Source organism: Dromiciops gliroides, chromosome 4 (assembly GCF_019393635.1).
Source record: "Dromiciops gliroides isolate mDroGli1 chromosome 4, mDroGli1.pri, whole genome shotgun sequence".
Taxonomy (NCBI): Eukaryota; Metazoa; Chordata; class Mammalia; order Microbiotheria; family Microbiotheriidae; genus Dromiciops; species Dromiciops gliroides.
Window position 1 is genome coordinate 164450990 of NC_057864.1, and position 15471 is coordinate 164466460.

Consider the following 15471-nt stretch of genomic DNA (forward strand, 5'->3'; position numbering starts at 1 on the left):
GTCAAGTTAAGTTAAGTTAAACCAGGTACCATGTGTTAGGGCTAACATGACACTTTTTTTTTTTGAGTGAGATAGGAAGAAACTGGATTATATCCAGCAATTGTGCTCTACATAGCCGCTATCATAAGCAAACTATGGACTTCCTGAATGTATTTGGCTGTTCTCTCAGCCTCCATCAGGATATCTTACATGTACCTGTCACTCCTAGCTGGCTCGCCAAAACTGTAGGGACCAAATGTTAATTGGGGAGTGTTAGCTAGGCAGCTTGCTGCAATATTGGGGCAAGGAAGGAGACCAAGAGCCTCCCTCAAAAACAGAACAGGGTTTATTAACAAGAACGAACTTAAAAACACAAGCAAGATCAATAGAATTAAGGGAAAGGGAAAAAAAGTGGGGGAAGGGAAACAACATGACAGAATAACACTACCACCCAGGGATCAGCTGAGAACACACAGCTGCATCCTGTTGCTTTCCAGCTTCAAGCTAGAATGATGAAACTCCTCCCTTCTCCTTCCCAGCCAATCCCAGCCTAACCACACACAGCCCCAAGCCAATTGGCTGACAACTCTGACTGACAGTCACATGACTGCCCTCACTGGGCTTCCAGTCATAATTTTGCCAGGCCCACATAGGCGTTGGCGAGTGGTGATGATATGAGGTGAGAGCGCCATTGTGGAGGCCCAGGCCAGCGCATGCTCCCGGGTTTTTTTTTTTTAATTCTAGCCAAAAGATGGGTCATAAAAACCTCAAATAACAATTAATTCTTTACATTATGCTTATGGTATCATCCTTTATATGTAAATCATGTACTCATTTTGACCTTATTTTAGTATATATTTTTTTTAAGTACATACAAATGGGGCAGCTAGGTAGTGCAGTGGATAAAGCACCAACCCTAGATTCAGGAAGACCTGAGTTCAAATCCAGATTCAGACACTTGACACTTACTAGCTGTGTGACCCTGGACAAGTCACTTAACCCCCATTGCCCTGCCAAAAAAAAATTTTTAAGTACATACAAGGGCAGCTAGGTGGCATAGTAGATAAAGCACTGGCCCTGGATTTAGGACCTGAGTTCAAATAAGGCCTCAGACACTTGATACTTACCAGCTGGGTGACCCTGGGCAAAAATCTTAACCCTCAAACCCCCACCACCACCACCACCACCACCACCACCACCACACACACACACACACACACACACACACACACACACACACACACACACACACCAAAAAAAGTACATATAAGATAAGAGATGGTGCAAAAGGAAGGGAAATTTCAAAGAGTTGAGGAAGGAGGAGATGGGGAAGAAAGAGATAAAAGAGACAAGGAAGGTTACTGGGAAAGGCCTCTAGCAAGTTTCAGATGAGTCTAGAGGAAAGGCAATAAATAGAGGTGGGGTCAGAAAACATTCCAGGCCTGGGGAAAACAGCCCATGATGCTTCACAAAGTCAAGAAATAGAGTAACTTTTAAGGAATAATAAGAAGGCCAGTGTTGCTGGATTGTAGAGTTTGTGGAAGGGGATAATATCTAAGAATACTGGAAAGTTAGAAAGAGGCCAGGTTATAAAAGGCTTTAAAATGAGGATTTTATACTTTTTTATTGTAAAAAAGATTTTATACATTTATACAAAAATGATATTATACTGGGGATTTTATATTGCTCCTGGGGGTAACAGGAACACTGAAGTTTATGAGACAGGGCAGTGGCATGGTCAGACCTGAGCTTTAGGAAAATCACTTTGACAGATGAGTGAACGACAGTCTGGGGGAAGATTTGAGACAGAGGAACCAACTAGCAGGTTATTGCAAGAATCCAAGAGAGAAGTGATGTGGGCCTGTACCAGGGTGATGTCTGTGTAAATGGAGAGGCATGAAAGAGAAATAACACAACTCAGCAAAAATTGGATAAGTGGGATGACTGCCAGTGAAGAGTTGAAAATGACACTGAAGTTGCAAATCTAGGTAACTGAGAAGATGCTAGTACCCTCAAAAATTAAAAAGTTGCAAAGAGGTAACTGTTTGGGATAAATATAATGAGTTCTGAATTGGAACTGTTGAGTTTCAGATGTCTACAGGATGAAGGTGTTCAATAAACAGTGACTTGAACTCAGAGATGAGGACTGGATATGTACATTTGGGAGTCATCTACATAGATATAACTGAATACTTGGGAGCTGATGAGATCACTGAAAAAGAGGATATAAAGACAGAAAAGTGCCTAGGAATACCCATGCATATGGAGAGGGATACAAAACATGAATTATAGTAAAAGAGACTGAGAATAAGCTGCCAAAAAAGTACAAGTAGAAAAGAAGGAGGAAAGAAAAGCCAGGGAAAAGAAAATAGTCAACAGTATGACCACAGAGATCCAGTAGTATGTGATCTAAGAAAAAGTCACCAGATTAAGTAATTAACAGAGAGCTGATAATCTTGAGAAAGCAGTTTCATTTGAGCGATGAGGTTAAAAAATCAGAGTGGAGTCAACTGAGAAGTGAAAGGAAAGAAAGTGGAAGCAACAAGAATAACGCAGAGCTCTCAAGAGAGAAACTCTAAAAATAAATTACAAAGTCACTCAGAAGCTGCCACACTGAAGAGGGCATCTGGTAATTATTTCCATTTCTTTCTCCAAGGATTTCTTTAAGGTATATTTTCCCAACTATCTCTTACATTTCAGCATTACATCTTGACACAGTGCCATCTGCCCCTTTTAATTTCTCCTACATTGCTTATTCTTCCTTAATTTATTAATATCTCAAAGCAAACATAAAAGCAGGGGTTTTTTTTTTTTAGCTTTACATGGCTCATTTTCTTTCATGGTCTCTTACTACCAATACTCAATACAGCTATCAAAAGGCATTCCTCCCACAAAAGGAAAAATCTAAGCATTAGTTGATCACTTTGAACCAACTATACATAAACTAATTTAAATCTAAGAATTATTAAATATAATACAGGCTGTCCCCAACTTTAAAAGTTTATGTTCCAAAAGTTTACTTATAAGTCAGTTGTCTGAAAATGAGAACCCAAAAGGCAACATAATGCAATACAGAATCAAAAAAACCTTGGTTCAGCTACCAGGCATAGCTCACCTCCAGCCCTGTCATATGCTATTCGTGTGACTTAGGCAACTAATTTAACCAACTGAGACTGGGGGTCTCAGTTTCCTTTATACAAAAAAGGAAGGGCTTAAATCAAGCTCTCCTAAGGTCCCCTTCTAGCTGTAAATCTATGGTCCTTTACACATGTTCACATAGGGAAGGAAAAGGTGACTTTGCCAGTACAGGTCATAAGGCCACGACCAAAATATCTACAATTTTTTCTGTCAGAAAAAAAAACATCTAAGAGGTCATCTAGTCCAACTCATACCTGAATATGAACGCCCTTTACAACATCCAAAAATAAGCTGTTATCCATCCTTTTGTCATGGGGCGCAGAGCACCCCAGAATTTCTCTGGGGCACACCGAGGAATCTTCTCCTTGAGAAACTAAACCAGAGGACAGATAACGCCTAGAGGAACCAAATCGGACTGAGCTAGTTTGGGATTCCTACCCTTCATTCCGGTCTCCCTTATCCTGGGGAGATAAGTTTGGGTGTGGCTTCGGCCTTTGTGTCCTGAAGAGGGATCCATAGCCACCCCTCACCCAATTCCTTTAGTCACTACCAGTGGGGGATGGTCCTCCACTGTTCACCCAATTCCCCCAGCTACCACCAGTGGGGGATGGTCCTTTCTCACTAAAGGAACTTTTCACGGGCAGATGGTCCACCCCCATCAGTCATCTATAAAAGTACCTTCCGGTCTCCTATTCGAGGAGATTTGGTACCTCTGAGCCATGTGCTTTATGCCAAATCTCCCCATGAAAAGTCTAAGGATTTCTTTCATGGTTTCCCTCCCCCCCACCCTTCCCTTCCCTTGCTCCTAAATAAACTATCACCTTGTTCTAACTATGTTTTGTGTGCAAGAGGGTGTAATTCTTTAAAGAGGAATTCCCAAGAACCCCTCCCACCAACCCGTACCCCATTTCCCACTATAACACTTTGTTCTCTCTAGAGGAGAAACCAATATCCTCCTAAGGCAGCTCACTCCATTTTGAAATAGTTCTGTTTGTTAGGAAGCTTTTCCTTGTACCAAGCCTAAATTTGTCTCTTGGAAACTTCCCTTCTTCATTTGCAGCTGAACAGAACAAATCTAATCTTTCCACATTCCTGCCATTCAGATCCTAGAAGACAGCTATCATTCCACCCCACCCCCCACCAAAGCCTTCTCTAGTCCAAGTTCAACTTCCTTCAAACCATTCACATCTGGCAGGACCTTCAGGCTCTACACCAGCCTAATCAACTATCCCTGTAGACACCCTGCAATCTACCAATGTCCTTACAGCATTTAGCTGAGTGTAGGCACTTCAATGCTTCTTAATTGACTCAACTAAAGTAAGTTTCCCAGGGCAGGGGCTGACCAGACCAGAGCACAACAAAACTAACATCTTCCTAAGTTCTGGACACTATGCCTACTTCATTTTTTGTTGTTGTTCAGTCGTTTCAGTCATATCCAACTCTTCCTGACCCTATTTTGGAGGTTTTCTTGACAAAGATACTGAAGTGTTTTGCCATTTCCTTCTCCAGCTCATTTGAGGAAACTGAGACAAACAAGATTTAATGACCTGTCGAGGGTCACACAGCTAGTGTCTGAGGCTAGATTTGAGGAGAGTCTTCCTGACTCCTCCAGCACTTTACCACTGCGCCACTTAGTTGCCTCCTTTCTTAATGAAGCCTTAAAGTGTTCTGACTGCCACACTACATTGTAGACTCATTGTCACCTTACTTTCTATTGAATCCTCTAATCTTTTTCAGCCTTCTCTAGCCAGATTTTTCACTTAAACAATCAAATAAGTATACAAAACATGGGGTAAATCTTATTCCACACCCTTAGTGTTTAACAAGATGGAACCAAAAAAGGCAATAAACAACTCAACTCAATAAGCATTCATTAAGCAGAAGCATGAGATAGTGCAGTGGTCTCCAAACTTGAGATTCCCAGACTCCCAACACCATGGCATGACCCTAAAGAGTATGCAAACCAACTGGAGGGTAAAACAATAGGTCATATTCCACCCTCCCCACCACAGCTAATCAGAGGACTTATCTTCAACTGAAGCCCAACTCCGGGCCTTCTCCTGGCCGAACTGTTCCCACTAACAGGAGAAGGGGCGAAGGAGAGTCACTGGCACCTTAAAACCAGTTGCTTCAGAAAGGTGGGGCTCGTTAGCCTTGGCAGGCAACCCGCCTAGGGGAAGGAACCCTGATTTTAAACCTCTGCTGCCTGGCGGCTATACCCATATATGGGAAAGGCTTCAGGAATTAACCCGGAGGAAAAATCAGGACTCCACGCGGAGTCCCTTAGGCAGGATAGGAGGACCTAAGTTCAAATCCGGCCTCAGACACTTGACACTTACTAGCTGTGTGACCCTGGGCAAGTCAATTAACCCTCATTGCCCTGCCCCAAAAAAAAGTACCATATAAATGTAGTTTACTATAAAAAAAAATGATAAGCAGGATACTATCAGAAAGACCTGGAGGGACCAGCATGAGCTGATACAAACTGAAATCTACTGTATATAAAATAACAGTAATATCGTAAGATGATTTGCTGTGAATGACTCAGTTATTTTTAGCAATGCAATGAACCAAGACAACTCCTAAGGTCTTATGAAAAATGCAATCCATCTACAGAAAAAGAACTGATGGTATTTGAATACAGATTGAAACATAATTATTTTTGTTAGTTACTTTATCGGAAACAAAGGAAAAAAAAAGGGATGAGCAGGATGCTATCAGAAAAACCTAGAAAGACCTACATGAACTGAGGCAGAGTGAAATGTAGTATATAGAAAATAACAGCAATAGTGTAAGGTGATCTGCTGTGAATGACTTGGTTATTTTCAGCAATGCAGTGATCCAAGGTAACTCTGAAAGACTTATGAAAATTGCGATGAATCTACAAAGAACTGATGTATCTGAAAACAGATTGAAGCATAATTTTTTTTTATAGTTCCTTAATCTAGGGGCAGCTAGGTGGCACAGTGGATAGAGTACCGGCCCTGGAGTCAGGAGGACCTGAGTTCAAATTTGGCCTCAGACACTTAACACTTACTGCCTGTGTGACCCTCAGCAAGTCACTTAACCCCAATTGACTCACCAAAAAAAAAAAAAGAATAGTGATCTTTCATAGTCTGGCTAATGTGGAGATGCTTTCCATGACTACTCATGTATAACATAATGAATTGTTTGAGTTCTTGGGGGGGTAGGGTGGGAAGGGAGGGAGGAAGAGAATTTGGAACAGAAAAAAATTTGTTTTTACATGTAATTTGGAAGAAAATAAAACTCTAAATAAGAAAAAAAAGTCAAGTGGACCTGGGTTCAATTCCTGCCTCTAACATACATACTTTTTATGTGACATTGGGTCATTTAACCCTCTCAGTGCTGTAGACAAATATTTAAGGCTGGAAGTTACCCAAAAGAAAAATTATCTGTATTGCTATAAGGAGTTTCTAATACCAATAAAATCACAGATACAAAAAAAAAATTGTGAACTACTATGCCACAAGAAGACAAAAATGATTCCTGTCTTTGTTCAAAACAAATGACTTCCAATGCAGCCAAAATTAGAAGAAAAGCAAATACCTGGGGGAGAAAGTTTGCAGTTTCTCTAATAAAAATATCATTTCCATGCTATATAAGGAAATTATAAAAATTTATAAGAATAAAAGCCATTCCCTAATTGATCAATGGTCAGAGGATATGAACAAGCAACTTTGTAAGGAAAATAATATAAGGTAGCAATAGCCAAATGGAAAAAACTCTCCAAATCACTAATAATTAGTGAAATGAAAATTAAAGCAACTCTGAGGTGTCACTCACATCCATCAGACTGAAAAAAAAAAAAAGAAAGAAAAATAACAAATGTTTGAAGTGCTATGCACTGGTTCACCTATTCTGGAAAGCAATTTAGGTTTTTGTTGCTTTTAATTCAATTTTATTTTATTTTCAATTCCAAATTGTCTCCCTCCCCCAACTTCACGTATTGAGAAGAAAAATTAAAACCATTACAAATATGTATAGACATGCAAAATAAATTCACCCATTAACCATATACCCTTCCCTCTCCCCCCACAAAAAGCAAGAAAAATAGAAGAAAATATGCTTGAATCTGCACTCTGAGTCCATCAGTTCTCTTTCTGAAAGTGGATAATGTTTCATCTTTACTCCTTAGGAATTGTGGTAGGTCATTGTGTTGATCAATTACTAAATCTTTCAAAGTTTATAATGTTTATAATATTGCTGCTACTGTGTAAATTGTTCTCCTGTTTCTACTTACTTAACAGTGCATCATTTAAGACAAATCTTCTCATATATTTTTGAAACCATCCCCTTCGTCATTTCTCACAGCACTGGACCAAAGGATATGTACAGTTTAATAGCTTTACGGGCATAGTTCCAAGTTGGAACTGTGCCCCAAAAGTTAATGAACTGGACATACCTTTTAACCCAGCAAAACAAATAATGGGCATAAACTCCAAAGACAAGAAAGAAGAAAAGGATCTATATACACAATAATATTTATAGCAGCGCTTTTTGTGGTTGCAAAGAACTGGAAACTAAGAGAGCACAGATCAGTTGGGGGTTGGATAAATAATGGTAAATAAATGTCACAGATTATCACTGTGCTTTAAAAATTGATGAAAAGTACTTTAAAAGAAACCTGAGAAAATTTGTATAAACTGATACAGAGTAAAGTGAGCATAACCAGAACAATTTATACAATAACATTATATTTATACAATAACATTATAAGGATAAAAAAAACGGAAAGCCTTAAGAACTCTGAAGGGAGGGGTACAGATTCGTTATTTATCTGGTAATCCCAGGGCATACAATGTAGTAATAAATCCAAGTAACTATACAGATCGCTGAGTTTAAGTGAATAGTATTCCAAATGCTCGAGGATTCATTCTGTATTTTGTTGTGTTAAATAAAATCTATACCATATCTGAAAAAAAAGTATTTAGTACAATGTACAATTTAATCAAGAGGGGGAGAGAACAATGCCCATTATTACCCCATATGTTAAGAGTAAAGTCCCACAATGTACTCAATTTGGAGAGTTTATAACTTACAAAGAAGATATAACTCTCACTCTTACAAAAAAGACCACGTTTTACCTCTTCATAGAACCTCAGTGTTTTAAGACTGACCCAAAGGACAGTAATGCAAATGAACTAAGCAGATTACTCCAAAGGATAAAGAATTCAGCCAGTCCTGACTACTAACCAGATTCATGGCTCCAGAGAATCTAGATACCTCAAACTAAATGTTTAAAACCACAGTCATCTCTTATAATTTATGTTATTTCTGAAATGAAGCATGAACAACCAGCAAGAAGGGTCTGCTGCACCTGGAAAAGAAATGTAATAATGAAATCCACATATAATGGTAATTAGTCATCCGACACTTGTTTCTACTTTCTTTCACTGAAAACCTATAAAAGCTTTAATTTTTATTTTTAAAACTGAGTATCAGCAGAGGGGAAGGTAGCTAATCTACTTATAGAGTAAAGAAATATAGAGTTCAGTGAGTTTTCTTGATGAGCAAACATCCAGAAACCACCAGTCTTGGACTTCAGAAATATATTTTCCTTTCAAATCCATTTATTTTTGTTTGTTGCCAATATGTTTTATATAGTCGTTTTCTGTTTCTAAAGCAAAGGTTCTTAAGTTTTTTGTGTCATGGATGCCTTTGGCAATTGATGAAACTCATAGATCCTTTCTAAGAATAATGTTTGTTTCCTATATTCCCAAGTGAAGGAAATGCTAAATTTCAGTTAAAGCTAAGTAAAAATAAGTACATAAGGTTTTTCCCTTCCAAATTCATGGGTTCCCTAAAATCTATCCATGGTAAGGGAATCCCTGTTCTAGAAAGATTCCAATTTATACTTGGCCTTCAGACAAAAATGTCTTTCCAGATATTATTTCAGAAATGCTCTTTTAATCACCCCACAATGACAATCATGTCAATTCACCCAAAAGCTTTCACAAATGGAGGAACTTAGGCACTAAGGTTAAATGGCTTATATAAATGTCATATTTCAATTTAGTCAATAACATATAAACAACCCTCTTCCACCTGGATCCTACACTAGGTGTCTTCCATGACAGTGACAATGATATTTTTTTGGCAAACACATCACCATGTGATGATTTGCTTGATCTATGCTATTATATGTACCAAAGAATTTTATACAATCTAACCAAGTACATTGAAGACCCCTTGTTGGGGGAAGAGACTAATATTGTTTTTTTCTGTGGGGCAATGAGGGTTAAGTGACTTGCCCAGAGTCACACAGCTAGTAAGTGTCAAATGTCTAAGGCCAAATTTGAACTCAGGTCCTTCTGAATCCAAGGACAGTGCTTTATCCACTGCACCACCTAGCTGCCCCCTGGGAGAGACTAATATTAAGGATGAATCTGATCTACTAAATTACATTCTTATTATTCTTATAAAGTTGAATGAAGATGAGAAAATGGGGATATAGATCTATAGTTACTATTAGCCCCTTAATTCCCGTCCCCCTTATTTTGGGTAAGAGCAATATTCATGACTTTTTCACATCTTTAAAAATATTCCCATTTCGGGGCAGCTAGATGGCGCAGTGGATAGAGCATGGGCCCTGGAGTCAGGAGTGCCTGAGTTCAAATCCAGCCTCAGACACTTAACACTTACTAGCTGTGTGACCCTGGGCAAGTCACTTAACCCCAATTGCCTCACTAAAAAAAAAAAAGAAAAAAAAAATATCCCATTTCTCTTAAGAACTGACCAGTCAATGTCTTCAAAACTGTCACCTCCAGCACAATTTCAGATGTACTTCTTCACACCCAGCTATTCTTTCCACTTTTATTCTCTTTAATGTAAAGTCTACCTCTTCATGTAGGTGGCATGATGAATAGAGTAATGAACCTAGAGAGAGAAAGACCTGCGTCCAAATCCAACCTCAGGTGCTTCCTAGGTATGTGACCATGTCACTTAACCTATCTCCCTCAATTCCTACATCTCCTCCCAGGGGGGTTCTTAAGATTAAATTAGATTACATTTGTAAAAACATTTTGCAAATCTTAGAGTTATATAAACGCTGTCATTATCCTCATCATTATTATTATTGCTGTAACTATTATTATTACCACACAAAGGATTATTAGAGTCCAATTGTGAGCATTCTGCTTTCATTGATGCCGAATATTCTGGGGAAGATTCACTTCCTAGATGGTGAGATCTTCCAAATGTTCTTGTTTAAAAAGATGACTCTAGGGGTAGTTAGGTGGCCCAGTAGATAAAGCACTGGCTCTGGATTCAGGAGGACCTGAGTTCAAATCCTACCTCAGACACTTGACACTTACTAGCGGTGTGACCCTGGACAAGTCCCTTAACCCTCACTGCCCGCCCCCCCAAAAAAAATAAATAAATGAATGAATGAATAAGTGAATGAATAGACAAATAAATGAATAAATGAAATAAAAAGATGACTGGTAATTGCTTCAAGATTGGGAACATCCTCTATCATCCTAAATGAGATCTACATTCACTTAAAGCAGGGATTCCTAACATGTTTTGTGTCATACATAACTCCTCAAAGTAACATTTTTAAATTCATAAAATGAAATATTTAGCATATTATATTGAAATAAAGTTATTTTTTAAATTTTAACCCTAACTTAAAGAAAGAGTGGTACAGAATAGAAAACCAGTCTCCAAGTCAGAAAGACTTCTACCTCTGACACATAGTGCTGCTTTACCCTGGGCAAATCTCTTAACCTTCCAGTGCCCTGAACAATTCTCTAAGATGAAGTTGCAGAACAGTAGCTGATTTTCACTTGTGAAACCAACTTTCTTACCAGGAGCTCCCTATGCCAATGAAATCACAAGTTCAGAAAAATAACTCAAGGGAATTCTGTCTAATTATAAAAACAGGAACAAAACAAATAGATGAAGAACCGTCCAGACTATAAATATGGCTGGATAACAACCCACCGGACTGACACATAACTTGTATGGATAACAGATGAACAATAAACTGGGCCCAGAAATGAATAAAACACACTGGTTTGTGTCTGGGGAAAGTCCATAGTGCTTTCAATGACCCCAAGCTTCTCCATGAAAGAAAATCCTATCTTTTTTATTAATACTAATATTCTTCCAATGGTGTTATGTGGCTATGTATGAATTATGGAATACCACAATTTCCAAAGAATCCAAACGACAAGGTATCTCCAAGGAAAACCAGAGCTTTGATGAATGTAAAAAGGCTACAACACATCAAAATGGTAAATTGCAAGCATACATATTTTAAAATGTAATATGTGGGGGGGTAGCTAGGTGGCGTGGTGGATAGAGCACCAGCTCTGGATTCAGGAGGACCTGAGTTCAGATCTGGCCTCAGAAACTTAACACTTACTAGCTTAACACCAAATGCCTCACCAAAAAAAAAAAAAAAAGTAAAATTAAAATGTAATATGTGATCAGAAAAAGAAGTGAATCAGTCATGGAACAACAGAGACAATCCACATGTTATATTGGTACATATGTAACTTCAGATTTTAGAAGACCCTCAACCCATTAAGTGGGTCCCCTGAAGATTTGTGGGACGACATGGACAAGAATTACATAGAATGAGAAAGGGGCAGCTAGGTGGTGCAGTGGATAGAGCACCAGCCCTGGAGTCAGGAGGACCTGAGTTCAAATCCGGCCTCAAACGCTTGACACTTACTAGCTGTATGACCCCGGGTAAGTCACTTAAACCCAATTGCCTCACCAAAAAAAAAAAAAAAGAAAAGAAAAGAAAAAAGAATGAGAAGGCATAGTTAGGGTACAAGCTAGATTAATAGAAAGAGAAGGTACATATCAAGAGCACAGATTCAAAGCATATAAATACCTCCCTGAATTAGTGTGTGCTTAATGTCCCAAAATAAAGACTAGAAATTGTCTGAAAGTCAGAATAATTTATGTCTCTCCTCTGAAATCCTATGGCATTTAATTTATTCCTCATCATAAAAAATTGCCTTGTATCATTAAAAATATTTGCTCAACAGGAAAAGCTTTCCCCCAATCAAATGTAAACTTTTTTCCCCCAGGTAAGAAATACATTTAATGAGGAAATTATAGGAGTTGTATGCTGAAGAGAAAATCGATGAAGTTCCCCCAACACACACACACACACACACACACACACACACACACACACACACCCTAACTTTTCACATCAGTTGGATGTCAACAGGGAGAAAGAGTTTCTGTGCTCACAATCCTACAAAAACTGCATGGTGAAGACACCAAGAACTATTCAATTCCTTCTTGTTTGTCTGATAGGAACCCGGAATTGCTCCTCCAACAAGGAAAGCTCCCTGATCAGATCCCTGATGGCATTGGTGAAGGCTTCCTGAGGGCTATAATAGGGAGTGGTCTGCATGGGAATGATGATTTCATGTTCCAGTGGGTGGGGGTCTTTATAGCCTATAAACAGCACCTGAGGGTCTTTCAGTAACTGTGATTTGATGATGTTACCCAGCATGTGGTCCTCCTTGTTGATCATGAACAGGCATTGGGGACCTTAGTGTCCTTATTAATAGTAATCTTCTTCTCTCCCTCAAAGAGGAGGAAGGATTCGAAGACCGGAGACGCATTCATCATCCGCCATCACCGCCACGGCAGCTGTTTCCCCAGCCGGCCCCAAATGTAAACTTCTTGAAGTCCAAGATTACCATTTATACATCTTAACCACTAAAGTACTTTGTCCATAATACAGGGGTCAATAAATATTTACTAACCAACTGAAAAGGATCCTGAATATCACTAACAATGATTTGATTTCAAAGACTTGGATGAATTATAACAATGGATTATTTAGGGGGTGGCTATTAATACAATACAACAGGTCATCCCTTATCCCATTTTCAATTCTGTCATTGTAGCTGGGCCAAAATTTTACAAGCAAACAAAAAATAGTCATTGTACAAGATGGACCAACATGAATGGATTGTAACCACCACACTAATGACATCACAAATCTATTTAGACTAGGAGTATAAATTTTCTGCTTGCTTTTGTTTCAACCAGGTATAAAATATCAGCAATCATGACTTACGGACATGAAGGGGAATAAAATGGCAAGAATATGTATAACCAAACAAGGCAAAGGTCATATATGCATCATTAACAACACTTAACAAACAGACAATTCATGTATTATACTGGTATTCAGAAGCTATTAAAGAGAGGCTTCCAGAATGCTGAGTAAGCCTACCCTCCCATGGAGTAGTTTTACAAAATCAAACAGGATGAAAAGGCAAAGATTGAGCAGCAAACTACAAATTGAGATGAGAACACAGATCCACTAAATTATTCATATACTCAAATTAAGCAGAAAAGGTTTTATAAAAACTAATTCTAAAGAAGAAGAGTGTTCAAGGATGTGTAATTCTCAAAAATAAAATTCTGATAACACATCACAAATTATATCAATAAGGAAGAAAAAGTAGAAGCATCTAAACAAACTTATATGGCTGCATAGGAGGTTTTCTGATGAGCCCATATTTTTAGAAGCCATGTAGAAATGATAGAAGTATGGGCATAAAAACAAGGAATAACATAAGGAATAACAAAGAGTAGTATTTAATAATAGTGTCAGAAAAGCTAAAGCAAAAAGTGAGCTAAGGCTTATGAAAAACTGCTAATAAGGACAATAAAGAGAACAAAATTAATATGAAGGTGTCATCACCAAATCACTAATAGTCATCACTAAAGAATGACAGAAGATCCCATCCCCACCACAGTATAACTACAGTAAAGTCACTGAATATGGAGGAGAGGGGAGGATTCGGCTAACATGGCAGAAAAAAGACAGGGACTTGCCTGAGCTCTCCCAAATTCACCTACAAATGTTAAGTAATGCCTCAAAACAAATTTTGAAGAAGCAGAACCCACAAAAGGACAGGGCAAAATAATTTTTCAGTCCAAGACAACTTGGAAGGTTGGCAGGAAAGGCCTGTTGCACCAGGGTAAGAGTGTAGCACAATCTAATGCAGGCTGTACCAGCACAAGCCTCACCCCAACAAGCCCAGCAGCAGGCCTTCAGGGTGAACAGCAGGGGAGATTTCCAGAGCTCCCAGCTCACAGAAAAGAAAGGAAGTCAGATAACTGGTCGGAAGGAGATTGATTACAGGGGTCACACTGCTGACACTGAGTATAGGACTCCTGCACTGTCCATACTCGGATCCACATTGCAGTCCTGAGTAGCAGACCCAGGGTAAGGAGTAACATTAGCACACTAGAACCTGCAGGTGCAGAGAGCAGTGGACCCTGGGTCACAGTTCCAGGATGGAAAAGAGAACTATTTTTTAACTTTCTCTCTGTGTTTTTTTCCCACAATAAAACTAATATTAAAATATGTTTTAAATGACTGCATAAGCATAACCTTTAAAAAATTCCTTGTATTCTCAATGAGGGGTGAAGGAAGGAAAGGTGAAAGGTAATTTGAAATTTGAAATTGTAAAAAATGAAGGTTAAAATTGTTTTAAGATGTAATTGGGGGCAGCTAGGTGGCACAGTGGCTAGAGCACTCGCCCTGGATTCAGGAGGACCTAAGTTCAAATCCAGCCTCAGACACTTAACACTTCTAGCTGTGTGACCCTGGGCAAGTCGCTTAACCCCAATTGTCTCACCAAAAAAAAATTTCTTTTTTAAAAAAGATGTAATTGGAATAAATTATTTTTAAGTAATTATTTAAAAATTACATAACTGTCCTCAGCAATACACTGATCCAAGACAATGCCAAAAGACTTATGGTGGAAATGCTCTCCACATTCAGAAAAAGAACTATAGAATCTGAATGCAGATTGAAGTATACTATTTTCATTTTTGTTGTTTTTTGTTATTGCTCTCGTTTATTCTTTCTTGTGTTTTTTTCTTTTTGTTCTGATCCTTCTCTTTCAACATAACTTATGTGGAAATATGTTTAACATGATTGCAATGTATAGCCTATATCAGATTGCTTTCTGGCCTCAGGAGAGGGGAGGGAAGGGAGGATGGGAGAAAAATTTGGAATTAAAAAAAAATTTTACATGTAATTGGAAAAAAAATTTTTTAATAAACTTAAATTAAAATTTTAAAAAAATCTATAGTGGCTAGGAGCAACTAGGTGGCACAGTAGACAGAGCACCAGCCCTGGATTCAGGAGGACCTGAGTTCAAATCCAGCCTCAGACACTTGACACTTAATAGCTGTGTGACCCTGGGCAAGTCACTTAACCCTCACTGCCCCACCCCAAAAAAAATCTATAGTGACTCAGTGAGCAGTTTCATGATTTTTCTCCACCTTTCCTTCAGCAGTACATGAAAAGAAGTGAGGTAATAAGCAAATGGTGGG

At 38.6% G+C, this 15471-nt stretch overlaps 1 protein-coding gene and 1 pseudogene across 1 annotated transcript in view; both read right to left on the minus strand.

Moving 5' to 3' along the window:
* The window catches only part of USP32 (ubiquitin specific peptidase 32), a 230671-nt gene that overhangs the window by 184062 nt on the left and 31138 nt on the right, over positions 1-15471 (minus strand). The window lies entirely within an intron of this gene.
* Positions 12388-12735, minus strand: LOC122753902 (annotated as a pseudogene).